The sequence below is a fragment of the Canis lupus genome, chromosome 1, assembly GCF_048164855.1.
Source record: "Canis lupus baileyi chromosome 1, mCanLup2.hap1, whole genome shotgun sequence".
NCBI classification, from domain to species: Eukaryota; Metazoa; Chordata; class Mammalia; order Carnivora; family Canidae; genus Canis; species Canis lupus.
The window spans coordinates 22,301,924-22,318,525 of NC_132838.1; the positions used below are offsets into that span (position 1 = coordinate 22,301,924).

Genomic DNA, 16,602 nt, shown 5'->3' on the forward strand with positions numbered 1-16,602 from the left:
CAGTGGAGAATTCTGAAGTGTTCCTACTTGCTTCATGGGTGTATTCAATTCGTTAGATTGTTCAGTCTCTCTAACATTAATAAATGTTAAAGATTTGTTTGTTACTGTGAATATTAAATGAGATAGTGTGTGTGTAGTGTCTCTTTGTGTGTTGTGGGGAGATAGGGCTGAGGGGAGAAGGAGGGCCTTTCTAACGACATCTGGAAGTGAAATGTACTTAGGACATGACCCCATTCTGCTGCCTTATTTTAGTTAATTATATTTGTGTGCAGATAATATATATCCTTTTTCAATTGCTCAAGGGTGCAGGGCTGTAACGCTTGGTGCTATCTCATGACCCTCCTGATTCCTGTGAATCTGTCTGCCCATAAGAAAGTATTCTGACTGTGGCATGGACTAGACATCTCAAAGGAGACATTAATAGTGGGATTTCTGCTTCAAAAGAAAAACATTCAGAAGTGATGTCCTGGGATTTTCCAGAAACTCTGCATCTGTAATCTCAAACTTGCTCATATTTTTTACCATCCGAAGTCATTGACCACATTTCATCTTTCCTCCTCATCAGCTGACAAATATTAGCACACCTCATCATTTCCTTATTTTTTAAAAAAAGATTTTATTTATTTATTCATGAGAGACACCGAGAGACAGAGGGAGAAGCAGGCTCCCTGCGGGGAGCCTGATGCGGAGCTCAATCCCAGGACCCCAGGATCAATAAATTGAGTCAAAGGCAGATACTCAACCACTGAGCTACCCAGGCACCCCTCATCGTTTTCTTTTTGGTGATAAGGAAATCTGTCTAACTAGTTTGACAAAATATTTTTTGAGTATTATCTTAATAATAATTTAGATAATTTAAGAGAATTATCTTAATAAGGTAGGAGGAAATCCTGGGATGATATTAACATTACTTAAGGAAGATAGAGCATTGTTTTATTTTTTAATTTAATTTAATTTTTTTTAAAGCATGGCTTTAGTTTCAACTAAATGCTAGTTAGCAAAGGTACTTTGTGCTACAAAAAAAGCTCAGGACTAGAGACATTCTGCTTCTTACTCTGCCACTAACTTACTAGGAGACCTCTGGAATGTCATCCACTCCCCTTTACCTTTAATTTTTCAGCTTTCATGGAGGAATTAGGAGTTCTGCAAGAATCTTTCCCATTGTTATGTTCTGTTGATGCCACACATTCATTAACAAGTGCAGCAGATGGTAGAGTGTATCCTTTGCATATCTCAAATTCAGAGAATAACTGGCATTGTTCTTGGGAAAGCAGTGGAAGAGGATGTTATGTCTTCATATGCTTTTTTTTTTTTTTTAGAGCATTGGAATGTCTATATTACAGTGTTGGCAGGATTGATAATATAGTACAGGTCTAAATGGAATTACATATGAGTAATCTTATGAATATATGCACAAAGTGGAGTGTGTGGTGTGTGTGTATGAGATGAATTTCTGGATTTTGACTCATTTCTCCAGTTACCTCCAGCTGGGGAAGATTAACCTATATTTTGCTGTTTTAGTTCATCCAAAACACATTGAACACAATAAAATTAGAGTTAGAGTCTCTGCTCCTGTCCTTGGCTCTGGGCTGAAAATGGCCCCATTTCAGGATAAATGGATAAAATAACCATCCTGAGTTTATCTTTAGAGTAACCTTCTTGTTCAATATAAACAAACCTTTTGCTCAAACTCCTATGTCTTTTCTTGAGTTCTTCTATCTTTGGCTTTAAGAAATAAAGGGAATGAAAAGAGAATAAAGTTATGAAAGGGCCAGAGATGGTATCCTGACATAAGTTCCATTTACAAAAAGAATTCATTCAGGAAATAAAAAAAAAAGTATCAGACACAAGGCAATTCATGACTAAGTCAACTATTCATTTGAAGAAGGAAAATGTGAGTAAAATAGAATTTTATTTTATTTTATTTTATTTTTTTGGTCTATACCAAAAAGTTGATCTAATACACCCATCTACATGGAAGTTTGTGGAAACACCTGGACTCAAGAAGGTGACTTCGAGCCCATGTCCTGAGCTGTTATAGGCAGGTGAGTGGAAGTTGCAGATATTATGCTGACCTGTTCTGTCAAAGTCTCTTTAGGATGCTCTAGCTTGGCCATGAATGGCCACAGCTCTTGGAAACATGCTGAATAGAATTTTATTTTTAAGATAAAGAGTATTCATGTTCAGGGAGAAGTTTAGAATTTTAAGGAGCTTTACACTTAATTTGTACACTATTTTTTAAAGTGATAAATAAGAAAGGGGCTGTTTTATAAAAGTAACCTAATATTTGAGAATGCCTTATAATGTGCTTCAGCTGAAGTTTAGCCATCTTATATTCGAATCTGCAAATATAGGGGAAAGTTAAAATCTAAATGTGAAGGAAAATTATTTTCTAAAATGAAGTTTGGATAGTAATTTAGCTGTGCTAACCCTTTTTTCTCTTTAAAGCATGAATCTGCTCATTGTACTTTTGAGTTGGAAAAGAAAACCATTTCACTTCTTACTCATATTTATTGTATTTTCTCAATGTTAAAACAATACAACTTTCAAAATGCCAAGATGTACAAAGAAGCATTGCACCCAAATAGTTAGAAAGTATGTATGAGATACTAAAACATCAACTGTTAGGCAACTGTTTTATTTCTCCAGTGTTAAATATCTTTTTTGAAACATCTAAATGTTTCCTGGCATGCTGAAAAAAATTGCTATTGGTGGAAGGATATTTTATGTTGTATCTGAATGCATTAGGGTGGCTTCTGTGTAGGATCAGGATTGAAAGACAGTGCTCTGAACATAGAAGTCAGAAGGGCTTTCTAGTTGTTTTGAGATCATTAGAAACACTTTGACAATCAAGCATATATATCCCTTTATCAACTTCTTGCTTTTCCCAGTCAACTCATTCTTCTACTCCTTATCCCACAGCCCCAGCCCCAACCCAAACACACACTTAAATTTGCTCTCACTAGTGGGCTTTAACTGAGAAAATTGATTGAGAAGGCTATCAAGTTCTCCCTATTGGTGTACAGGATCCATTTTAATTCTAAAGAAGAAAACTGCTGGGTGTCAACGATACTCACTAGGAAGCTTCCCAGGGGTAGGAGGATGGTATCGAATTTACTGGGATGCCATCACCAGGAAAAGACTATGAAACCACCTGGGCTCCTCCAGAATTCACTTTGGTGAGCCAGCTGGGCAACCTGTAAAATACTCGCCTGCAGGTAGCTGCCTACAGGAAACTCATTAGGAATGAATTTCACTGGGTATCCTTACTGCCAGCCCAGGGCAACTGGAACAAGAAAAATGAACACTCCAGAATCAAGGAAGAGACAACCTTCCTCCTCCAGGGTCCCTCATCTGTCCTCTATGGACAAAATCAACATTGTGCCAACTGGCAAGGGAGAAATGTTTCAGTATCACAAGCAGGCAATGAAGGTGGATTTGGAACTGGGAGGCAATGAGCTAATAACAAGCACACTCCTCCTTGTTATAGGCACTGAAATCAGATTTGAATATAGTGGGATCAAAGAAAAATAAATCAGAAACCAGGATCATGTAGCCTTACAGTGTTTTTCAAAAGATCAGTTCAATCTTCACTGCTTCTGGGATTTAGGCTATAAGATGTTTATACATTCTTTGTATCTTTGGAAATAAGATATTATCAACCAAAGGACAAACCACTGATGGCCGTCATGATAGAAAATCAATGCCAGTTAGACTATGACATGTCATTGATTGGAATTTGCATCCTAGTTTCTGAGACGTTAAAATGTAAAATAAGATCTTAGGAGTTTGATTGTCTTAGGATCAATAAAATACAACTTGAAAACATTAAGCTTTGGTAGTAACCTCAGCAAAATTGTCCCTCATCTCCCTTTTTCCTTGCCCTTCTACTTATTCAAATATTTTTTTTAATAAATTAATTTTTTATTGGTGTTCAACTTACCAACATACAGAATAACACCCAGTGCTCATCCCGTCAAGTGCCCCCCTCAGTGCCCGTCACTCAGTCACCCCCACCCACCACCCTCCTCCCCTTCCATCACCCCTAGTTCGTTTCCCAGAGTTAGGAGTCTTTATGTTCTGTCTCCCTTTCTGATATTTCCCACACATTTATTCTCCCTTCCCTTATATTCCCTTTCACTATTATTTATATTCCCCAAATGAATAAGAACATACACTGTTTGTCCTTCTCCAAATGACTTACTTCACTCAGCATAATACCTTCCAGTTCCATCCACGTTGAAGCAAATGGTGGGTACCTGTCGTTTCTAATGGCTGAGGAATATTCCATTGTGTACATAGACCACATCTTCTTTATCCATTCATCTTTTGATGGACACCGAGGCTCCTTCCACAGTTTGGTTATTGTGGACATTGCTGCTAGAAACATCGGGGTGCAGGTGTCCTGGCATTTCATTGCATCTGAATATTTGGGGTAAATCCCCAACAGTGCAATTGCTGGGTCGTAGGGCAGGTCTATTTTTTAACTCTTTGAGGAACCTCCACACAGTTTTCCAGAGTGGCTGCTCCAGTTCACATTCTCACCAACAGTGCAGGAGGGCTCCCCTTTCTCCACATCCTCTCCAACATTTGTGGTTTCCTGCCTTGTTAATTTTCCCCATTCTCACTGGGGTGAGGTGGTATCTCATTGTGGTTTTGATTTGTATTTCCCTGATGGCAAGTGATGCAGAGCATTTTCTCATGTGCATGTTGGCCATGTCTATGTCTTCCTCTGTGAGATTTCTCTTCATGTCTTTTGCCCATTTCATGATTGGAACTTTATGGTCAACTCATATTCGATAAAGGAGGACAGACTATCCATTGGAAGAAAGACAGTCTCTTTAATAAATGGTGCTGGGCAAATTGGACATCCACATGCAGAAGAATGAAACTAGACCACCCTCTTTCACCATATGCAAAGATAAACTCAAAATGGATGAAAGATCTAAATGTGAGACAAGATTCCATCAAAATCCTAGAGGAGAACACAGGCAACGCCCTTTTTGAACTTGGCCACAGTAACTTCTTGCAAGATACATCCACGAAGGCAAAGGAAACAAAAGCAAAAATGAACTATTGGGACTTCATCAAGATAAGAAGCTTTTGCACAGCAAAGGATACAGTCAACAAAACTACAAGACAACCTACAGAATGGGAGAAGATAAAGGGCTAGTTTCCAAGATCTATAAAGAACTCCTTAGGGATCCCTGGGTGGTGCAGCAGTTTGGTGCCTGCCTTTGGCCCAGGGTGCAATCCTGGAGACCCGGGATCGAATCCCACGTTGGGCTCCCGGTGCATGGAGCCTGCTTCTCCCTCTGCTTGTGTCTCTGCCTCACTCTCTCTCTCTCTCTCTCTGTGACTATCATAAATAAATAAAAGAAAAAAAAAAAGAAAAAAAAAAAGAACTCCTTAAACTCAACACCAAGGATACTTATCCAAATCTTAATAATCTTTCTATATGTAGCATCTCTCCCAACTACCTCCATGAAGACTTTGATACTTTGTATTCCACTCTTCCCATTCCCTATAAAGTTGTCTTCTGAGTATACTTAATTATATTGACTCATATTATCCCCTAATTGTTTCATGCATATTAGACTTCTCTCCCCACCTCCATTGTAAATTCTTGAGGAAGCTTATTTGCAATTTTTATACATCTGTATGAAAAGTTTGATTGATGCAATCAATGACTTTGGTCAGCAAGGGAGAAATATTCTCATTCTGTTGATTAAAAATAAGTCGCCCAATCATGTCAGTATTTGTGAAGATTCCTATTTCTACCTGACTTCATACTTCAAGATGGGGTTGGTTGAGAATTTTGGTAATCATGAATATTTACAATTAGTTTGCATAGGAACTGAACTTTGGTTCATATTTTCAAAGGAAAAGCCAGAGCATGGTAGTATAAGATGAACATACGTTTGAACTTGGGCTGAATTGAGTGGCTCCTTTAGATCTTCCACAAACACATTTGCTCAAGTCTCTGGAAAGTATATTGTTACCTTGGAAATCAATTCAAGCTCATTGCATCTTCCTTTGCCTGAGATCTAGGTCAAAGGTAATTTTAATCGGCCAGCAGGTGCTACTTGACACCAAGGTCATTTCAAGCATCTCTATTAGAAAAGACATTTCCAAAGGCAGGGAAAGGAACTGATATGTGGCTTTTCCCACTAGAGAAATTACTTGCAATAAGTCACATTGGAGGATAACATATTTAAAAGGATATCCTTTTGTAAGAACAGATTTCAAGCACTTGCAGTGGTGACAGAGGGGAAGGTTGTTTTGCAATTTAATTTTCTACTATAAGAGTACAGCTTAAAATCTGACAACTATTCATAAACCTTATAAAAGGTCTTTTGGACAGCAAAGGATAGTAAGGGAGCAAAAGAGGAAGAAAAAAATCATCAAGTTTTTCACCTCAGTAGTGAATTAATTCCTTGACTTACTTTCTTGCAGAGGCAGGCCATAACTCTGGGGTACAGTAGGATTCCTCTGTTGTTCTCATATTTTCCTCATTGAATGTGTTGTTAATAAGAGTGGTGAATTTGAAGATTTGGGAGTGGGTCTTGTATTGCACCCATAATTTCATCAGGCCCTCCTTCTTGCTAACCATGCCATCGGCAAACCTATCTATTTGCTGAGTAATGAGAGTTAGGAAGAATAAGCACTTCTAATGCCATTTTGATTCCTTTAGCCTGGGGATTTTTTAAAAAAAATAAGTATGTGAATAAGCTTTATTAGAGTTCAATTTTGGGAATAGAAGATTAAGTAAGGATGGTTACCAAAGCAAAAATGATCCCTTCATTTCATTCTTACTTGATTTACTTGAAAACCTTAACCTTGAAAATTTAAAAGGTTGTTGGAAGAAGACTTTGGATTGGGATAAAGCTCATTTAAAAATGTTTTCCAGGTCATTTATTCTAGTTCATCAACATTTTATTTATTTATTTTTTAAAATTGTGTTTATATTCTGGGTCACAAGGTGGCAAGGGCTGTAATTCTTGTGAAATGCAATAGATCTTTGAGCCATTATTGACATTTTAGCTAGTATCACAAACTAAGAGGCCAGCCTCATCATCTTTTTATCCCTGAGATGGCCAGAGTCTGACACCTATGGGACCATTCTCCATTCATAATGTCTTCACATAAGAGATACTAGATATTACTGTATTTTCCCTCAATGCTTGGGTGCAGACTCAGGGTCTTTCTCAGCACAGAGCCCCAGGAAGCCACTCCTGAGCTATGGGAACTGGCTGGCAAGATGACACTTGTTAACTATCTTTGTAGTATATAGTGAGACATTGTGAGTGGGGGTGGTAGTAGTGGCCATTGTCAACACTTCCAAGTTTATAGTGTACTTTCACAGATACTCTTACATTTGATGAAACCATTATCTGAATAAGGTACAAATGAAGAACTGAAATATGTATACTTTGCTTAAATTTACTCAAACCTAGGACTTTAATTTTTTTTCATTTTTGCATATTTCTCTGATACTTTTAGAAACAGACATGAAGCAGTCTTTCCCAGAGCTGCATTTTCAGATCCCTCCATAGTAGGCTGGATAAAGAAGGGGGAAATGTCTGAAAAAAAAAATAGAACCATTATGTCTCCTCCTCACTGCTCCTGAACATGCATTTGATCCACACCAAGTGAACATTGCTTGAAGAAATAACACAGCCTATCAAAGAGGTCACTGAACAAATTGGTGGGATGTAGAAATGTCAGGACATATTGGAGACTTTCAAGAATTGAGAGCCAAAAAGTATTTACCTCTTTCAGTTTGTTTGAATATTTGGGAGCAATAGCTATGTTCAGTGGCCGGCAAGAAAGAGCCAGAATCAGAAGCTCTGGACTGCAGGACTATCTCTACTTCTCACCAAACCTCTCTCAGAATTGGTAGGTTGTAATACATAGAAGTGGATATAATTCCTAACTCACATTATCCAATGAAACAAATTTGGTTAAAGAAGAAAACTTTGTAAGTTCTAAATTGCCATGATAATGTTAATTGTGGTCATTACTTTGTGGTATTTTTGGCAGCATCAATAAATGATGGCTTTCTGCTCTATATTCTGTCTCTTGCAAATTCTCAAAACCTAATAAAAATCCTGCTTCTATTGCCTCAAGATCTGGCATCAGTTCAAATATGCAGTGTCGTCTACATTTATTTGAGAAAAAATATTTTTTCCTGTTAATTTCTCATTTTCAAAGAAAGGCAAATGGTTATTTTCCCAGCCTATCCTCTCCTCAAAAAAAAAAAAAAATCCCCCCCACCAAAAGTTTCTAAAACCATCATTTATGCTGACTCATGTATCAAGTGGTGGCCCTAAAACATCTTCATTCAGATTAATGGTGCCTGCAGTGTTTACTCCAAGAACAGTTGCTTGGATAAATAATCCATACTTCCAGAGAGCTGGCTTAGAACAAACTCACAGCAAGTCTCAAAGAAATTTGTACTTTAGAATATGGAAAACTTTATTGCTTTGAATGACAGGCTTTTAAAGTTTCTACAGATTAAGAATTCATACCCTGAATACTTCAGTTTTGAGTAGAATATTCTGATATTTAGACTCTTACCTTTCTTGTACTTTCATATCATCCACTTTACTAAGTTAGAAAGGTTGACCTTAATTTATACCCTTTTATATAAACAAACCCCAATGCGGAGAGCATGGGGCTTATAATAAATTGATGTGGATTTAAATCTCAGCTTTATCATCTAGGAAGAGTTTATTGGAAGAACTGTGTGACAAAGCTCTCTTCACATGTTAAAATTCTTGTCATTCTTAGCTATTATTATTTGTGATAGGTAGATGGGAAGTTTAAGAGAAAAATTAGAGAGGTCTTTCAAAGCACTTATATAGAAAGGCTATATATATTTTCCCCTACCCATTATAGAAAGTACAATTCTGAGCTTGTAAGGGCAGCTATCAAGGTGAGAGATTTTACATTTGACCTTTAAAAATAGAACATTTCTCACCAAGGAGTTGGGGCATAAAATATCCAATCCTGAAATAGGAAAATTATATGGGTGATGATGCTCAAGTATAATCTATATAAGGTTCAAAGGGATACAACATACGTGTTGTGCATATGAAGCCATTTTCATGCTTTCTAAAGCTCATTGCAGCATTTGAGCTTGTTGGCTGTTTGTAAGGCAAATCCTTCAGGGATAAATAAGGAAGTACTATGAGGTTATGTTAAGTAATCCTTATTTCTGCTATTCATAATAGTCAAACAGCAGTAGAATCTGCTGCTCAAAACATAAGATCAATCCACTGAGTGTGCTGCCAAACTGCTTTCTAGAACCATAGGACACAAAGACAATGTCATGCAGAATTGTAAACAGTCATTCCATTAATTTCCCCAGTGATGAAATCAAATGAGGCACCAGAAACAGAGTGACAAATCATTTTAGGATTGGAAAGAAAAACAATGTTAGCTTCACAATGAATAACCCTTTGAAAGCCATCTTTAGAAAGGTTATTTCAAGACAGGTATATTTGAAAACATATCAAAGTTTATATATTTGTGCATGTGTGTGTACAGAAAAAAAAAGGGAGAGAGAAAGAGAAAGAGAAAGTAGGGGTGGAAGGAGAGAGAATGATTTCTCCCAGTCTATAACCACACATACACACCCACACCCCTTTTGTTAGCAGTCCTCCTAAATTGCTGTATTAAAACTATGTTCCTTCAATTACTATGGCCCTCCAATTATTCTATTTAAATTATGGTTTCAGAAGTAGAGATTTTAGGAGATGAGGAGATGTACTAATAACTTATGACAACATTACCTAGTCCTGTCTCAACCCCGTTTCCTTCTTGTTTCAGAAAGTAACATCCCATAATAGAAGGGATTATCAGAAAGTTTAGTATTAACATGTCTAGAGAGTATCCAGATTATCCAATGAATATTTTTCAAGGGTTATTTTTTTTTCCTCCATGACAATAAGCCTACTGGGAGCCAAGTAGCTGGAAGAATAGAACTCTCTGATGATCCACTCTGTATTCAAGACCCTGGGACAGCAGGATTCCAAACTGATAGACTTGCAGAGGCCATGGGCAGGTTTAAAGCAGCAGAATGCCAGATCTGATGTACATTTAAGAGATCATTGTGCCCTCTGGCCAAGATATCACCATTTTCCTCACCCCCCAGCCCCTGGTAACCATTATTCTATTATTTATTTCTACAAGATTGGCTTTTTTAAAGATTCCACTTATGAGTGATGTCATATAGTGTTTTTCTCTATCTAGTTTCCCTTACCATAATGCCCGCAGGGTCCATCCATGGTATGGCTAATGGCCAAACAATATTCATATATATACACATACACACGCATTTCTATATATACACACACATATATATGTATACGCACAGAGTGATAGTGATACACATTCTATCTCTATCTATCATACTATGTCTATCATCTGTCACCCATCACATCTACTTTATCCATTGATGGACATTTAGCTGTTTTTATTTTTGGTTAAACATGAGAATGAAGTTATCACTTTGTTATACTATAATTATTTCCTTTTGCTCTATATCCAGAAATGGGATGGATGGATCACACAGTCGTTCTATCTTTAATTTTTTAAGCAGCTTTTTCCCATAGTACGTGCACCAATTTACATTCCTACCAATAGTACAAAAAAGTTTTCCTCTCTCCATATCCTTGCCAACACTTGTCATTTCTTGTCACTTTAGCCATTCTAACATCATTGTACTGTTAGTGATGTGGAGCATCTTATCATGTAACTATTGGCCATTTGTATATCTTTTTTGGAAAAATGTCTAGTCATTTCCTCTGCCCACTTTTACTATAATTGTCTTTTTTTTTTGCTATTGAATCATTTGTTTTCTTTATAAATTTTGAATATTAACCCCTCATTAGATATAGGACTTGTAAGTATTTTCTCTCATTTCATTTTATTGAGAGTTTCCTTGATGTGTGGGAGTTTTTTAATTTGATGTAGTCTCACTCCTTTATTTTTGCTTTTGTTGCCTTGACTTTTGGTGTCATATCCAAAAAATTTATTGTGGACATGAATGTCAAGGAGCTTACCGCCTATGTTTTCCTCTAGCAATTTATGGTTTCAGGTCTTACATTCAAATCTTTAATCCATTTTGAGTTTATTTTTGTGGATGGTGTAAGGCATCCAGTTTCATTATTTTGCATGTAGCTGTCCAGTTTTCCCACTATCATTTATGGAAGAGACTGTTTTTTTCCCCATTATATATTCTTGGCCCCTTTATCAAACATTTGGTTGTTATGTAGGGGTATTTTTGAGCTCTTGATTCTCTTCTATTGGTCTATGTATCTTTTTTTTTATGTCAGCACCATACAGTTTTTATTACTATAGCTTTGTAGTTTAACTTAAAATCAGGAACTGTGATGCCTCCAGGTTTGTTTTGCTTTCTTAGGATTGCTTTAACTATTCAGGATCTTTTGTGGTTTCATACAAATTTTAGGGCTGTTTTCAATATTTCTGTGAAAAACACCATTGGAATTTTGGTGGGGATTGTACTGAATCTATAGTTGGCTTTGAGTAGTATGGATATTTTAATATTAATTCTTCTGATTCACGAGCATGGGCTATCTTTCCATTTGTGTGTATGTAACTACTACAACTTCTTTTATCAGAAAATTATAGTTTTCAGTGTATAGCTCTTTTACCTACTTGGTTAAGTTTATTCCTAAGTAGTTTATTATTTTTGATACTATTCTTAATGGGATTGTTTTCTTTATTTCTTTTTTCAGATACTTTAGTGTAGTTAAAAGATTAATAAGTTCTGTGTATTTAATGCACATGTGATTATAGTTAACAATAAAGTATTATATATCTTAAAGCTGTTAAGAGAGTAGATCTTGAATGTCCACATCATAAAAAAGAACTGGTAATTATGTGATGTGATGGAGGTGTTGGCTAACACAGTCGTGGTAATCATTTTGCAATGTAGAAATGAATCAATTTAACACATTGTACAACTTAAACATTGTGGTATGTCAATTATATCTCAATAAGTCTGAAGAAAGACATCACTGTGGCTGCTTTGTGGAGAAAAACCATTAGAGGGAAAAATGGTGCAGCAAAGAAAGCAGTTAGGAGAGTATTGTATTTCAGTTGGGAGACTCAGACTTGGATTGGGTGATGCCCATGAAACTGATGTGAAATTATTTGATCCTGAATAATCCTTGGAAGTAGCGCTGCCAGGACTTGCCAATGGCTTGGAAGTGGAAAATAAAGGAAAAGGAGGAATCAGGGGTGACTCTTAAATTCTGAAATTGAACAACTGGATGAATGATGGTGCCATTTATTGAGATGGGAAGAGTTTTCTGGAGATAGATGGATTGGGTGGGGTAAGCACTTGTTCTGTTTGGTGACTTTAAATTGCAGATGCTTATTAGGCATCCAAATGAAAATGGCAGTAGACAGTTTTATATCTGATTTTAGTGTCTCTTAGAATTTTGAACTTTCACTTACTGCTTTATAAAAGTAACATTAATTAAGTTGGGGTCTGGCAAAAAGAAAGTAGCTCAGAGCTAGGTAAAATTCTTAGTTCTTAGATTAGCATTCAAGACTTCTCTTTGCCTACTTTCTTAGACTGATCAATCTCTATTTCTCTTTCAGAATCGATATGCCTATTGGCATATTAAGTCATTTATAGTTCCCCAGACACACTATGATGACATACACTTCCATGACTTTGCTTGTGCTCCAAATTGCATCTCGCTTTCCCCCTCTTTCCATCTACCTAATTCCTAACTCATCCTTTAAGACTCTGTTTTGATGCGTCATCCTTGAGAACTTCCCTAACCATCCTAGAGGTTGATAGGATCTTTTGCTGCGTATTGGCATTTAAGACCTCTTTCAACTGCAACATTTGTCATGTAGTATGGTAACCATTCAAATGTCTGCCTTCTAGATGAAACTGAGAACTCTTCATAGTCAACAGTTGTCTTCATTTTTGTACCCCTAACAATCAGAATGACTGGGATTAATAGATGATGAAACTGGTTTTTGAATGAATAAATATTTAAGAATCTTAAGCCTCTCTCTCTCTCCCCCCTCCTCTCTCCCTCCATCCTTCCCCCTCTCTTCTCTCTCTCTCTTTCTCTTTATTTCTCTCTCAAATAAAGTCTTTAAAAAAAGAATCTTAAGCCTCTCTGAGGAAACTGTAGTGTAGAAAAATCTCCATGGTTTAGATCCTTGGAAATTCTTTATGCATAGGCAGGACCAGGGGTAGACAGATAAGACTACCTTTCAGAGAATGATTTCAAAGTGTCCAGAATGTGTCCTCGTACAACCTTTACTGATTCATTTCTTGAGGGTTATTTATACATTTCCCTCTTATTTAGGTTCTTTTGAAAAATGTACGTTTTGGAGAGAGAGAGTAACCCATTAAATTATTAGGTAAAAGGTAAGGTCTTGTAGTAGAAGGAACAGAGCCAGGAGTCTAGAGTTCTGGGCTACATATAGTCCCAGTTCTCTCCTTAACAGGATGTAGAAATTCAGCTTATGTGGGTGGCAGATAAGGGGAGTACTGTCCCTCGGCAATGTCAGCAAGGAAATTAATTGCTCAGAGAGACAAAGCATATGATTAAGTGACAGAATTATAAAATACTCTTGAAAGACTTGAGGTGATAGTAAAAAAGCACACAGAAAAAGGATGAGAAGAAACAATTATTACTGAGGAGGGTAAGATGGTACAAGTGATTTTCCTGGAGAATTATCTTTGAAGAAAAAGAATAGTTCTTGCTGCTGTCAGGCAGCCATTGAACAGAGAACATTATGCTTTGAAAAAAGCAGTCCTGATGCTGAGAATTTCCTATGTTCCGTGTTCCTTGGTTTTCAAAGGAAACCTAGCCAAATGCAAAGTACAGTTTCCAATCCCCATGCTTAATTGATAGCCTTGACATGGACTGTGTTCTGAGTTTCTTAATAGTCTCAGGGAGGATTTGTTCAAATCATTCAAATTTCCATGCCCAAACTGATTTCCAGATGCTGAAATCTTACAGCCAACCCATTCCTTGTGCAATTTTGAGACAAAGTTGAGTATTATCATTAGTAATACTATATAATGGGACCATTAAGAGTCTTGGCACCAACCTCTCATTCATTTTTAATGTCACAGGAGGGAGATTTATTCGAACTCCTGCAGAGCTGCCTAAGCCCTGAATCTTTCAGAGGGAAGCAGAAAGATTGCTCGAATGCTGTACTCCATAGTGGGTCTGTGGGGCTCTCACGAGCAAGACCTTAGCAGAGCTTTTTAGCCTTGACGCCTGGACGTGTGTTATAAGACGACTCATATTTCTTAGTTCTAGTAACGCTGGGTAGCTTATATGTGTCAAAATATAATGACTGGAGCCTTATTCCCAAGGGAATGAAGAGGGAACAAAGAGAAGCCCTTTCTGGGATGCAGAGGTTGAAAGAAGGAAAGAGGATTGCTCATATTTCCTGTTGTCCAAGACCCTGTATTCCAATTCTGGTCTCCTTTTATAGCTTTATCCCCTTATTGCCGTCCTACAGGAATTCTCTGCTTCAGCCAGGTTGGTCTCCTCATTGTTCTTCACATATAAATTTCTTATTCTCACCTTTCTAACTGCTATTCCACTCACCTGAAATGTACTTGTCTTTCTTCTCCATTTATTTAAAATCACCATATCATTTGAGAGTTGGCTCTTCCGTCTTCTCTGTAAAGCTCTTCCTGTTTCCTGAAATTGGCAATCCACAAAGCTCCTCCTCCCTCCACTTGGAATCTTTTCTAGGTAGTACTTACCCAGACCTTAGTGCTGGGCTAGTGATAAAACTGAGAGCAAGTCAGACAGGCCTTCCTCTGCCTTTAAGGAATTCTCAGTCTAGCGGGTGGAAAGATGTTAATTAGTTGTTCAATGATAGCTAATATTTATAGTGTTTACTATGTTCCAGGAACAACTTCTGATATAATTTTGGTTAGTCCTTAAGACAGCTTTATGGGATCATTTTTATAGCTTAAGAGAGAGCATGTTTAATTTTTTTTCCATTTAATAGATGGGAAAATAAGGCTTAAGGGGATTAAATCCCTGACCCATCCAAACGTTGGAGCAGTTTCTGGACTTAGGTAGCCTTACCACTGAATATATTCCTCCAAGCCTCCAAGTATTTTATCCCTACATTTACCTTTATTGATGGCCTCGTTTTGTGACTGACTCCTGTGTATACGTACCGTACCTTTCCTCAACTCCATCATATTGAAATGTCTGTGAGGAGATTGATCATATCATAGGGGCCAGTTAGGAACACGGGCTTTAGAAACAGACCTGTATTCAAACCCTGATCCCCTGGCTATGTTTGACCAAGAAAGATTAATCTCTCTGATCTCTGCTGCCTTATCTGCAAAATGGGCAAAATAATAACCAGAGAGGGTGATGGAAGATTAGTTAAGATAACAAATGTAGAGCCTTCATTCACACAGTACCCGGGACATGTCTAGCCTCAGTAAACGGTAGCTGATATTATTCTTTGGAGATGCCACCCTTTGGCTGTCAGCACAATGCTTGACGTGGCACTGCAAACATTTTTCATAAATAATTGAATATAGTGAAAACCTAAAAATTCAAAATAGAAAGCCTCTTTGACAGCTAATTTTTTTTATTGAAGGATATCTTTATAAGATGTAGTTTTATTAAAGTATATAAAATGCCACAAACTAATCACAAAGTATAGGACATTTAGAAAGTGCAAGTATTTGGGGCATCTGGATGGCTCAGTGGGTTGAGTATCTGACTTGACTCTTGATTTTGGCTCAGGGCTTGATCTTAGGGTCATGAGATTGAGCCCCACATCAGTTCTGTGCTCAGTGCAGAGTCTACTTGAGACTCTCTCCCTCTGCTCCTCCCTCCATTTGTGCTCTATAAAAATAAATAAATAAATAAATAAATAAATAAATAAATAAATAAATAAAATCTTTAAAAAATATTGTAAATATTTCATAAGGACTTGGTCAACTGCAAGTGGAAATTTGAAAACGTACTTTTTTTTAAAAGGCTTTATTTATTTACTCGTGAGAGACACACAGAGAGAGGTAGAGACACAGGCAGAGGGAGAAGCAGGCTCCCCCTGGGGAGCTGGATGTAGGACTTGATCCCAAGACGCTGGGATCAGGACCTGAGCAAAAGACAGAAGCTCAACCACTGAGCCACCCAAGTGCCCTGAAAACATACTTTGCTATAAACTTAATGAATAATAACCATTTATCTTTAGCACATACTTTTGAATATGTTTTATGCCAATAAATTCTATAAAGTCATTTTTCAATTTATATTCTATTAGTACAAAATTATTTAATGAGTACATAGTATGTGCAATATGCTAAGAAACTTACAATTAAACATATATATATATATATTTTTTTTTTTTGAAAATTCTGATCGATTTAAAGTTTCCCAGATTATTGAATTCTGAACTGCGTTGGAGTTTTGTTGTGACTCTGACTGGCTTCAGCACACCACCCATTTCAAATTTCTCTATCATTACTTTGAGCTGCTTTTTTTTTTTTTTTTAAAGATTTTATTCATTTATCCATAAGAGACACACAGAGAGAGGCAGAGACACAGG

General features: G+C 37.0%; 1 non-coding gene across 1 annotated transcript; it reads right to left on the reverse strand.

The window, feature by feature from the left end:
- Positions 1-2,033: 2,033 nt before the first annotated feature.
- Positions 2,034-2,146, reverse strand: LOC140608980 (small nucleolar RNA SNORA44). The gene has a single exon (XR_012010980.1). It is a non-coding gene; the product is annotated as a small nucleolar RNA SNORA44 (small nucleolar RNA).
- Between the last annotated feature and the right edge of the window lie 14,456 nt (positions 2,147-16,602).